Raw genomic sequence first — 13,701 nt, 5'->3', positions numbered from 1 at the left:
TGCCCCACGCGATCGCGTCACCCAGAATTTTGGTAAAAGGAGTTTCGAACAGAGAGTTGCGCGACCACAAGGCTGCACTCGTGCCAATCGCACAAAACAGGCCACGCGATCGCGTGACCCACACGTCCGCGTCACCTGACCTTATCACGCTCCACGCGACCGCGTCACTCACGTGTCCGCGTCACAGGCGGCGCACAGAATATCCAGATCAGCCAATTTTCTTATCTTTTCTTCCCTAATCCTTATTTTTCTTCTCTTTTCTTATTTCTTTCTTCTTCCTTTCTTATTTTCTTTCACTTCCATTCTATTTTATTTCATTTATTTGCATACTTTCATTCATTGCATTAATTTCATTGATGTTAGAATTTTATTTGAGTCATTATTCCTCATTATATGCTTGTGGATTACTGCAAATTGTTTGACAATTATATATTACTTTTTAAAGGGTTGCTTGCATGTTCAATTTAATACTTTCAAATAGCTTATTTACTATGCATGCTATGTGTTTGTGAAAAAGCCCATATGGCATTATGCACTTCTCTATTATACTTTATACTATTCAATGCTTGCTTTTTATAAACTCCCTTTACTATTTTAATTGAATATAATTGTCAATACAAACATGGCAATTTATTACAAGTAATGCTTGGTCTATGCTACTCATGCCCTTTTCCGGCATGCCAATAAACACCTTGCATCCACTTATCTTTCAATGCACTGGCTATTTTTCATTGCTGGCTTTTCACATGTACTCGAGAGCATGTGTTAATGTCAATTACATCCTAATGTGCATCCATCACCACTCTTCCATTCTCTTCCTTGCTATATATCTATTTAAATTTAATTTACTTTCTCTTCCCTTCTTCAGGATGGCCACCAAGGAAGGAAAGGAGAAAGCTACTCCCAACCGCCGGCAAGGAAAGGAACAAAAAAGAGCCCAGCTAAGAAACCACAACCCCCATCCACTTGCACATCTTAGCATGCACCGAGGACGGTGCAATCTTTAAGTGTGGGGAGGTCGATACCGATCTCCGTGGGTTAGTACTTTCTTGTCTCAATACCAATGTTTAAATTTTTCTTTGTAGTTAGTTGTTGCATTTGCATGTTTGATTGCATGATTATTTGATTTTTGTGCATATTTTACGACTTGGTTAAAGTAATATTTTCTTTTTCAAGAAACCTTTTAGAAAATTTCACTAATTTGAATAAAATTTAATGTTACACTTGTTTGAAGAGATATTATATTGGAACATGGTTTAGAACTCGAACACACAAAACCTGTGAGATTTTTTAGCCTATTTGAATTGGTTGCATTTTATCAACCAAAATTTTGTTTTAGTGTGTATTTTTCTCTCTAAAATTGTGATCTTTGTCTTGCCTAATTCTATATTTCCATGGTTTGATGTATGCATGCACTTACATGATTGAGGCCTTTGTTTCACTGAGCTTACATACCCATATGGCCTTACCTTTCATTATCCTTTGCAAACCAATTTGAGCCTATTATACCCCTTTGTTCCTTACTTTAGCACATCATTAACTCTAAGCGGAAAACAATAATGTCCTTAATTTGAATCCTTAGTTAGCTTAGATTAGTGAGAGTGCTTATAAATTAAGTGTGGGGAAGCGGATTTGAAAACAATTGGTTTGAGAATTGAGTATGTTAAGAATTTTCTGAAAATGTGAAAAAAGAAAAAAATGTTTAGGACATGATTCATGCATCCAATAATTTAATCATATGCATTGAGAAAAATAAAAGGAAAAGAAAAATTATGTATAAAAAAAAAGGGGAAAAAGAGCAAATAAGAAAAAGGGGACAAAATGCCCCAAAGTAAATGTTGAAAACAATGCATATGAATTGTACTTGAAATTAGAATGCATGAATATGTGGAAAACATGGTTGGTGGATAGTTAGATTTTGTACTGTGATTACATGGATTGTTTAAGTTAGGTGGAAAGTTTAAGTTAATTAAGGATTCAGATTTTAGTCCACTTGGCCAAATACAATCCTACCTTGACCCTAACCCCATTACAACCCTTAAAAAGACCTCTTGATATGTGTATCTGTGCATTAAATTTTTGTTGATTGATTAGATGAAGAGCAAGCCTTAGAAAGCAAGGTTAGTAGAGATTTGAGAGATCGAGCCTTAAACACCTGAGTGATTAGAGTGTATACACTACTAGTAAGGGTTCGATGCTCAAATTCCTTGTTCCCTGCTTTCATAAGCTATTTTCTTCTTGCAAGTCTATTTGTGCTTCATTTTTATGATTTGAATTAGTGAAATCCAGTTCGTATTTGTTCTTGAAAGATTTGTTTATTTTTAACCAAGTAGGTAGAAACATCTTAGCATGTAGTTACATTCATAGGTTGCATTGCATACTCTCTATCATTCCTCTTCATTTCTATAGCTTCTCTTGAGCTTAGCATGAGGACATGCTATTGTTTAAGTGTGGGGAGGTTGATAAACCACTATTTTATGGTTTATCTTGTGCTCAATTGAGTGGTTTTTGTCTACTCTTTACCCACTTATTCATACTATTTGCATGGTTTTACATTTGCCTTCCTAATTATGTGCTTTGATTGAAAACATGCTTCTTTGATCTTATATTTGCTTATTATTAATCCTCTCTTATTACCATTAGATGCCTTGATATGTGTGTTAAGTGTTTTTAGATATTATAAGGCAGGAATAGCTTGGAGGATGGGAAGAAAGCATGCAAAAGTGGAAGGAATGCAAGAAGTTGGAGAAATTGCTAAGCTGTCCAGCCTGACCTCTCTGCACTCAAACGGCTATAACTTTAGCTACAGAGATCCAAACGACGCGGTTCCAGTTGCGTTGGAAAGCTAACGTCCGGAGCTTCGATTTGATATATAATATGCTATAGTTTCCCTGACGCTAGGTGACGCGACCGCGTGATCCATGCGGCCGCGTCGCAGTGACGGAAATCCAGCGTGGCAAAATTTGAAACCAGCGAATTCTGGACTGTTTCTGACCCAGTTTGTGGCCCAGAAAACACAGATTAGAGGCTATAAAGTGGGAGACTGCATCCATTCATAAGGAGGGCCTTCACATTCACAATTTTAGGAGTAGATGTAGTTTCTAGAGAGAGAGGTTCTCTCCTCTCTCTTAGAATTAGGATTTAGGATTTCTCTTAGTTTTAGGAGTGCCTCTAAATCCCAGGTTCAATGTTCTTCAGTTATTATTTCTCTTCTACTTTTAGATACTCTAATACTTTTATTTGTTAATTACTTATGTTTCCCATTTGATTCATAAATCTTTCATGTTAGATTGGATTGCTTTTATTAATATAATTTGAGGAATTTTCAGATTTAATTTTGCTTTGTTTAAGATTGCTTTTAATTTAAATTAGATATTTTCTCCTTTTTGGCTTTGGTTAGGTAATTGGTAACACTTGAGTTGTCAAACTCAGGAGTGGTTGAAATTGGCTGATTTTGCTTTAGCTAGGATTTCTCTAACACTAGTCTCTCCACAGGAGTTGACTAGGACTTGAGGATCAAGCTAATTAGTCCACTTGACTTAACTAAGTGGGATTAAAATCCAATTCTCATCACATCTGATAAGGATAACAAGGAAATTTCCGGTTCTCATACCTTGCTAAGAGTTTATTTTACAGTTATTTATTTATTTTTATTACTCGAAAATATACCTGTGCGCATTGCCCAAACTTCCAAAACCCCCAATTTAGAATCTTCATAACCAATAATAAGAACATACTTCCCAGCAATTCCTTGAGAAGACGACCCGAGGTTTAATACTCGGTTATCAATTTAAAAAGGGGTTTGTTACCTGTGACAACCAAAATATTTGTACGAAGGGATTTTTGTCGGTTTAGAGACTATATCTACAACGCGACTGTTTTTATGACATTTTTTACTGGCAAAAATCCCGACGTCAAAGCCACATTGGAGGACTTTTGTGGCTGTTCGCTCACCTCCGAAATGTCCTCCATATTGTGATCCATGACAATGCCATATGATCTTCTGTGCTTCTTCTCTAGGCACACACCTACGGATTATTCTGTCTGCACATCTCTTAAAGAGATATGGTTCATCCCGCAGGTAGTACTTTGCATCAGTAATTAATTTTTTTCTTTTGTTGCCTGCTATACTCCTTGGATATGAATCTTACAGCTTTATAGTTTGCAATGTCTGCAAACCATGGTGTTTCCTGAATGGCAAACAATTGCTCATCCAGAAAGGTTTCAGAGATCTCAATAGAGGGAAAGGACGCCCCTTCTACTGGTTCTATCCAGGACAGATGATCAGCCACTTGGTTCTCTGTCCCTTTTCTTTCTCTTATTTCTATATCAAACTCTTGTAGAAGCAACACCCATCTTATGAGCCTGGGTTTTGAATCCTGCTTCGTGAGTAGATATTTAAGAGCAGCATGGTCAGTGTACACAATCACTTTGGATCCTACTAAGTATGATCTAAATTTGTCAATGGCATAAACCACTGCAAGCAATTCTTTTTCTGTGGTTGTGTAATTTTTCTGGGCATCATTTAAAACACGACTAGCATAATAAATGACATGCAGAAGCTTGTTATGTCTCTGTCCCAGTACTGAACCAATGGCATGGTCACTGGCATCACACATTAGTTCGAATGGTAATGTCCAGTCTGGTGCAGAAATAACTGGTGCTGTGACCAGCTTAGCTTTCAGGGTTTCAAACGCCTACAGACACTCTGTGTCAAACACAAATGGCGTGTCAGCAGCTAGTAGATTTCTCAGAGGTTTTGCAATTTTTGAAAAATCCTTTATAAACCTCCTATAGAATCCTGCATGCCCCAGAAAGCTTTTGATTGCCTTAACATTGGCAGGTGGTGGTAATTTTTCAATTACTTCCACTTTAGTTTGATCCACCTCTATTCCCTTGTTTAAAATTTTATGCCCAAGGACAATTCCTTCAGTCACCATAAAGTGACATTTTTCCTAGTTTAAAAGTAGGTTGGTCTCTTGGCATCTTTTCAGAACAAGTGCTAGATGGTTAAGGCAGGAGCTGAATGAGTCTCCAAATACTAAAAAGTCATCCATGAAGACTTCCAGAAATTTCTCTACCATATCAGAGAAGATAGAGAGCATGCACCTCTGAAAGGTTGCAGGTGCATTGCACAGACCAAAAGGCATCCTTCTGTAGGCAAACACTCCAGAAGGACATGTGAATGCTATTTTCTCTTGGTCCTGAGGATCTACTGCAATTTGGTTGTAACCTGAATAGATGAAGAACGAATGATTGACGGTTTAGAATTCAGAATAAATTCCCGTTGCAAGTATAGTTTCTAAACCAAGCAATCATCCTTTCTTACAAACGTTTTGGTTGTCACAATTAACAAACCCCTAAATAAATTTATAACCGAAGTATTTGAACCTCAGGTCGTCTTCTCAAGAAATTGCACGGAAGTGTGATTTATTATTGGTTATGGAAAAGTGTGTTTTGGGTTTTCGAATTAAGATAAAAAGCAAGAATAGCAATAGCAGAGGAAATAAAATAATAAAAATAAAAAGCCTTGATTAGGAGAGATCAATCGGAAGTTCTATCCTTGTTGGATTTTTCTCAAGATCAATTGATAATTGAAGGTTGCTTCTACTTAGTTATCCTTTACCAATTAAAGTAAAAGAAAGTCAAGTATGTTAGAAGTCTACTTCTATTCACAAGTTCTAATCCTCTCCCTTAGGAAGGATTAGCGTTAGTGACTAGAGAGCCGGCCAACAATAAATCCAATTACAATTTAACTCTTGAGTAATTCAACTCAAGGGTCTCCAAATATTAATCAACTCCAAAATCAAGTTCGGATCTAATTTAGAACATCAATTAATAACAAACAATAGAAGAAGTGATAAATCTGAAATACCTCAAATTGCATTAAATAAAAGAAATCAAGTTAAACATGAGAATTCATGAACCAAATTGGAAAAATAAATAAAAGAAATATTGAACCTGTAATTGAAGAAGATGAAATCCTTCTCCTAATAAGAATCCTAATCCTAATCCTAAGAGAGAGGAGAGAACCTCTCTCTCTAAAAACTACATCTAAAATTATGAAAAGTGAATAATAGAAGACATGTTAATTAATGGATGCATCCCTCCACTTTATAGCCTCTAATATGTGTTTTCTGGGCTGAAAACTGGGTCAAAAACAGCCTAAAAATTGCCCCCAGCGTATTATGGTACATACAGGTCGCGGAAAAGTGACGCGGAAGCGTCGTCCACGTGTTTGCGTGGATTGCGTTTCTGCCAGGTCATGCGTCCGCGTGATCCACGCGTTCGCGTTGCCTGGCTTTGGGGAAGCTATGACAAATTATATATCAAATTGAAGCCCCAGACGTTAGCTTTTCAACGCAACTAGAACCATCTCATTTGGATCTCTGTAGCTCAAGTTATGACCATTTGAGTGCCAAGAGGTCAGGCTGGACAGCTTTAGCAGTTCCTTCAGTTTCTTGTATTCCTTCCACTTTTGCATGCTTCCTTTCCATCCTCCAAGCCATTGCTGCCCTGTAATATCTGAAAACACTTAACACACATATCAAGGCATCGAATGGTAATAAGGGAAGATTAAACATATCAGAATTAAGACCAAAGAAGCATGTTTTCAATCAAAGCACATAATTAGGAAGGCAATTGTAAAACCATGCAAATAGTATGAATAAGCGGGTAAAGAGTTGATAAAAACCACTCAATTGAGCACAAGATAAACCATGAAATGGTGGTTTATCAACCTCCCCATACTTAAACACTAGCATGTCCTCATTGTAAACTCAAGAGAAGCTATAAAGATGAAGAGGAATGGTAAATTAATATGAAATGCAACCTATCTATATGAATCCAACTACATGAAGAATGCTTTTTCCTACTTGGTTTAAAAGTAAATAAATTCTCCAAGAATAAATATGAACTGGATTTCACTAATTCAAATCATAAAAAAGAAGTACAAATAGGCTTGTAGAAGAAAATAGCTCATGAAAGCTGGGAACAAAGAATCGAGCATCGAACCCTCACTGGGAGTGTATGCACTCTAATCACTCAAGTGTTTTAGGTTTGATTCTCTCAATTCTCTACTAACCTTGCTTTCTAAGGCTTGCTCTTCATTTAACAATCAACATAAATTTAATGCACAGATACACATATCAAGAGGTCTTTTAAGGGTTGTAATGGGGTAAGGGTCAAGGTAGGATTGTATTTGGCCAAGTGGACTAAAATCTGAATCCTTAATTAACTTAAACTTTCCACCTAATTTTAGACAATCCATGTAATCATAATACCACATCTAACTATCCATTAACCATGTTTTCCACATATTCATGCATTCTAATTTCAAGTACAGTACATATGCATTGCTTTTACCACTTACTTTGGGGGCATTTTGGCCCCTTTTTTGCTTAATTGCTCTTTTTTCTTTTCTTTTTCTCACTTCTCTTTTTTTATATATATAAATATTTTTTTCTTTTATTTTTCTCAATGAATATGATTAAATTATTGGATACATGAATCATGTCCTAAACATTTTTTTTCACATTTTCAGAAAATTCTAACATACTCAATTCTCAAACTAAATGTTTCCAAATTCAATTTCTCTACACTTAAATCATAAGCACTCTCACTAGTCTAAGCTAACCAAGGATTCAAATTAAGGGCATTACTGTCTTTTGCTTAGAGTTAATGATGTGCTAAAGTAAAGAACAAAGGGGTATAATAGGCTCAACATTGGTTTGCAAAGAATAATGAAAAAGGTTAAGGCCATATGGGTATGTAAGCTCAGTGAAACAAAGGCCTCAATCATGTAAGTGTATGCATACATCAAATAATGGAAATATAGAATTAAGCAAGACAAAGATCACAATTTTAGAGAGAAAAACACACACCAAAAATAAAATATTGGTTGGTAAAATGCAATCAATTCAAATAGGCTAAAAAATCTCACAGGTTTTGTGTGTTCGACCTCTAAACTATGTTCCAGTAAAATATTTCTTCAATCAAGTTTAACATTAAATTTTATTCAAATTAGTGAAATGCTCTAAAAGGTTTCTTGAAAAAGAAAATATTACTTCAACCAAGTGGTAAAATATGCACAAAATCAAATAATCATGCAGTCAAACATGCAAATGCAACAACTAACACGGAAAATAAACCATTGGTGTTGAGATAGAAGAGTAACTAACCCATGGAGATTGATATCGACCTCTCCACACTTAAAGATTGCACCATCCTCGGTGCATGCTGAGATGTGCAGGTGGACGGGTTGTTCCAACTGATGCTTTTCTTCAAGGATTGTGCAGATGGACTTGTTTGTCTCCCCTTTTAGAAGTTTCTCCCTTTTTCCATCTTCGGTGGCCAGCCTGAAAGAAGAGAAAAAGAAGAACAGTAACCCAGAAATAAAGATAAAATAAAATATGGTTAGGTTAATGCCAAATAATGAGGGTCTCAATTAAATGATAGCTACAACATGCAAGTGAGAAAATAGTAGAAGTACATGGCAAATCAAGAGTGCAAAAATTTGCAACAATAGAGAAGAGAGTGTGGGTAAGGAGAGATAATATAAATTTATGTCAATGTAAAAGTAATACAGGTATAAAAGATTGGCATTGATTTAGATAATATTACCTAACCAGAATAAAACAAGTCTCTAAGCACCTAAAATAATTCAAGAGAAGATGCAACAATGAAATAAGAAAATTCAACACCAAAAGAAAAATAATGAATGTAGAAAAGAAAATATACACAAAATTAAAATGTAATGAATGAAAGTATGCAAATAAATTAAGTGAAATAGAATGAAGGTGAAAAGGAATGAGAAGTGAAAGAAATAAAGTAAGAAAGAAAGAACAAAAGATAGAAGAAATTAGGATTAGAAAAGAAAAGAGAAGATAATTGGTGCTGATTTGGATGAGTTGTGCGGCCAGGCGACGCGGACGCGTGGTGCGCGATAAGGTCAGGTGACGCGGATGCATGGGTCACGCGATCGCGTGGTCTGATTTGTGCGATTGGCGCGAGTGCAGCCTCGCGTTCGCGCAACTCTCTGTTTGAAATTCTTTTTGCCAAATTTTTGGGTGACGTAGTCGCGTGGTTGACGCGATCGCGTGAATGGCCAAGATTGGAGGATGACGCGGACGCAGGGGGCATGTGTTCGCGTGGTAAGGCTTGTGCGTCTAGCTCCAGTCCAGCCCTACTCCAGCACAACTTTCGGCCATGCACCCCTTTTACGTCGATTTGTTGGAGCACGCGTTCGCGTGGGTGACGCGGACGCGTGGGAGGCTATTTTTCCGAATGACGCGGCCGCGTGGGCATGTTTGTGCCTAAAGCGCGCCTCCGTCCACGCTCTCGCGTGACTCTCTGTCCAATTCTCTTTTCTTCAAAACGCACTGGTGACGTGGACGCGTCAGCGACGCTGCCGCGTCGCGTCTGTGCTTTTTTTTTTTTTTAATAATGCAGTATGCAGAATGCAATGCTAATATGAATGTTATGAAAAACTCCAGGTTCAATACAATTAAATAAAACTCGAAAACAAATAAAACTAAATAAAAATGAAAAAGGAACGATCATACCATGGTGGGTTGTCTCCCACCTAGCACTTTTAGTTATTGTCCTTAAGTTGGACCTTTGGAGAGTCTTTTGTTATGGTGGCTTGTGCTTGAACTCATCTAGGAATCTCCACCAATGTTTGTGATTCCAATGGCCTCCGGGATCCCAAATCTTGTTTCTACACCCGTCTTCAAGTTGATTATCATGATTCCATCCGGGTGGTTCAGCTTTAGAATTCTCACTGAAGTGTCCAAACAACTTCCCAGACCCATTCAATTGAGCTCTACACCAACCTTTGTGTTTAAACTTAAAGCTTCCAACCATAATGAACCTTGCAGGACAATTCTTACCACTGACCATCTTCCTCTTACTCTTAATGCCACAAAGAGCTCTAAGTTGATCATCCGTCTCCAGTAGCCCATATTCAAGTGGAATTAGAAAGCTAAGGGATATGAATTTTAACCACTTGAATATTGTGAAGGATGATGGCAACTTATGGGGAAGTATTTCTAACAAATTTGCAGGCTCCACTCCCTTGTGCTCTTCTCTGACAACTTCCACCTCTTTACAAGTTTCTTCAATATCAACCTCTTCCTCTTGGTAGCTTTCTTCCAATTCAATCTCTTTTTCATTGCTCACCAAGGGCATGGGAGGCTGTACTTCTTCTCCTTTAATCTCCATGTCAAGTCCAATGGGAGATGATTCAAATGTAGATAAGAATTCATCAATGATGGAATCCATCTCTTGATCATCCCCTTCAATGTCTTCAACCATGATATGCCTTGGAGGTTGTACACCCTCCTCAACATCAATTTCAAACATCCTTGAAAGAGGCTTTATAACTTGACTTTCCCATGGAGGTTCAGCATCTCCTAAGTCTTCAACTAATTCTTCTTCTTCGACAATTACTGCTTCCTCCACTTGTTCCAGTACAAAAGTATGTTCCTCATTGTCCATTGGAGTTTCTAGTGTCTCCTTTATGCTACGCTCTTTTATTGATTCTTCACATGTAGCCATGGGAGTACTTTGAGTGTCTGAGCATTGGGAAGCTAATTGACTTATCGCTTGATTTAGTTGATATCGAGTTGCATGAAATCGATCCGCTGATTCATTGAGATGATCCCTTGATTCTTGTTCCGCTTGGATCACATGATTAGGATCGTATGGCTCTTGGGTAGATGGATATGGACATGGTGTATATGGAGGTGGTGGCTCCTGGGAGTAATTGGGTTGAAATTGGGGTGGTTCTAGATATGGTTCATATGGCTCATAATGTGGTTGGTATGGTGGATATGGGTTAGGGTCATATGGAGGTGATTGGCGGAAAGGGGCTTGTGAGTATGGTGGTCTAAAGTCATATTGAGGAAAGGGTTCATAGGCATATGGTGGTGGTTGTTGATAGTCCATTGGAGGTGGTTGTCGCCAAGAGGGTTGATCAAATCCTTGTGGCTCCTCCCATCTTTGATTGTTCCAACCTTGATACCTATTCTCATTGAAATTTCTTCTTCCTGCAACATAATTGTAACTAGACTCATAACCAAAGGGGTGAGAGTTCATAGTAGTAAATAAAAATTAAAAACAAAAATAAAAATAAATTTAAATTAAAAGGTTATTGAAATTTGATTTTTTTGAAATAAGATAAGATAAGATTTTGAAAAAGATATGAATTTTGAAAAAAAAAAGATTTGAATTTTGAAATTTTGAAATTTGAATTAATTTTTTTTTAATTTGAATTTTGGAAATTGAAATTTGAAATTTGAAATTTTGAATTTTTGAATTTAATGAGGAAAGAGAAAAACAATAAAATGACACCAAACTTAAAATTTTTAGATCAAAACGAAGAAAACAACTAAGAACAACTTGAAGATCAAGATGAACACGAAGAACAAATTTTTGAAAAAATTTTTTTTAATAACTAAATAAAAAACCAATAACCTCTTAATTTATGAAAAAGCAAAAATAAAAACAAAAATAAAAACAAATAAACAAGTAAAAAGCAAATATTTACAATAACCAATAATAAGGCACACGTTTGCAATTCTCCGGCAACGGCGCCATTTTGAAGTACGAATGATTGACGGTTTAGAATTCAGAATAAATTTCCGTTGCAAGTATAGTTTCTAAACCAAGCAATCATCCTTTCTTACAAACGTTTTGGTTGTCACAATTAACAAACCCCTAAATAAATTGATAACCGAAGTATTTAAACCTCGGGTCGTCTTCTCAAGGAATTGCAGGGAAGTGTGATTTATTATTGGTTATGGAAAAGTGTGTTTTGGGATTTCGAATTAAGATAAAAAGCAAGAATAGCAATGGCAGAGGAAATAAAATAATAACAATAAAAAGCCTTGATTAGGAGAGATCAATCGGAAGTTCTATCCTTGTTGGATTTTTCTCAAGATCAATTGATAATTGAAGGTTGCTTCTACTTAGTTATCCTTTACCAATTAAAGTAAAAGAAAGTCAGGTAAGTTGGAAGTCTACTTCTATTCACAAGTTCTAATCCTCTCCCTTGGGAAGGATTAGCGTTAGTGACTAGAGAGCCGGCCAACAATAAATCAAATTACAATTTAACTCTTGAGTAATTCAACTCAAGGGTTTCCAAATATTAATCAACTCCAAAATCAAGTTCGGATCTAACTTAGAACATCAATTAATAACAAACAATAGAAGAAGTGATAAATCTGAAATACCTCAAATTGCATTTAATAAAAGAAATCAAGTTAAACATGAGAATTCATGAACCAAATTGGAAAAATAAATAAAAGAAACATTGAACCTGTAATTGAAGAAGATGAAATCCAACTCCTAATAGAAATCCTAATCCTAATCCTAAGAGAGAGGAGAGAACCTCTCTCTCTAAAAACTACATCTAAAATTATGAAAAGTGAATAATAGAAGACATGTTAATGAATGGATGCATCCCCCCACTTTATAGCCTCTAATATGTGTTTTCTGGGCTGAAAACTGGGTCAAAACATCCCAGAAATCACCCCCAGTGTATTCTGGTACATACAGGTCGCGGGAAAGTGACGCGGAAGCGTCGTCTACGCGTTCACGTTGCCTGGATTTGGGGCAGCTATAGCAAATTATATATCAAATCGAAGCCCCAGATGTTAGCTTTCCAACACAAGTGGAACCATCTCATTTGGACCTCTGTAGCTCAAGTTATGATCATTTGAGTGCCAAGAGGTCAGGCTGGACAGCTTTAGCAGTTCCTTCAATTTCTTGTATTCCTTCCACTTTTGCATGCTTCCTTTCCATCCTCCAAGCCATTCTTGCCCTGTAATATCTGAAAACACTTAACACACATATCAAGGCATCGAATGGTAATAAGAGAAGATTAAACATATCAAAATTAAGACCAAATAAGCATGTTTTCAATCAAAGCACATAATTAGGAAGGCAATTGTAAAACCATGCAAATAGTATGAATAAGTGGGTAAAGAGTTGATAAAAACCACTCAATTGAGCACAAGATAAACCATGAAATAGTGGTTTATCAATAGCCATCCAAAAAGTAGTAGTATTCATGATCTGCTAGTCTTTCTAGCATCTGGTCTATGAATGGTAAAGGAAAGTGATCCTTCCTAGTGGCTATATTGAGCCTTCTGTAATCAATACACATACGCAACCCTATAACTGTTCTTGTAGGAACCAGTTCGTTCTTTTCATTATGAACCACTGTCATGCCTCCCTTTTGGGGACAACTTGGACAGGGCTCACCCAGGGGCTATCAAAAATAGGATAAATAATCCCAGCCTCCAGTAACTTGGTGACCTCTTTCTGCACCACCTCCTTCATGGCTGGATTTAGCCACCTCTGTGGTTGAACCACTGGCTTAGCATCGTCCTCCAATAGGATCTTGTGCATGCATCTTGCTGGGCTGATGCCCTTAAGATCACTTATGGACTACCCAAGAGCTGCCTTGTGTGTCCTTAGCACTTGAAGTAGTGCTTTCTCTTCCTGTGGATTTAAAGCAGAGCTTATGATCACCGGAAAAGTGTCACCTTCTCCTAGAAATGCATATTTTAGGGATGGTGGTAGTGGTTTGAGCTCGGGTTTAGGAGGTTTCTCCTCTTCTTGAGGAATTTTCAGAGGCTCTTTTATTTCCTCTGATTCCTCCAGATCAGGCTGAACATCTTTAAAGATGTCTTCTAG

This window comes from Arachis ipaensis, chromosome B06 (assembly GCF_000816755.2).
Source record: "Arachis ipaensis cultivar K30076 chromosome B06, Araip1.1, whole genome shotgun sequence".
Lineage (NCBI taxonomy): Eukaryota > Viridiplantae > Streptophyta > Magnoliopsida > Fabales > Fabaceae > Arachis > Arachis ipaensis.
Note: the sequence above shows the minus strand (reverse complement) of the source record.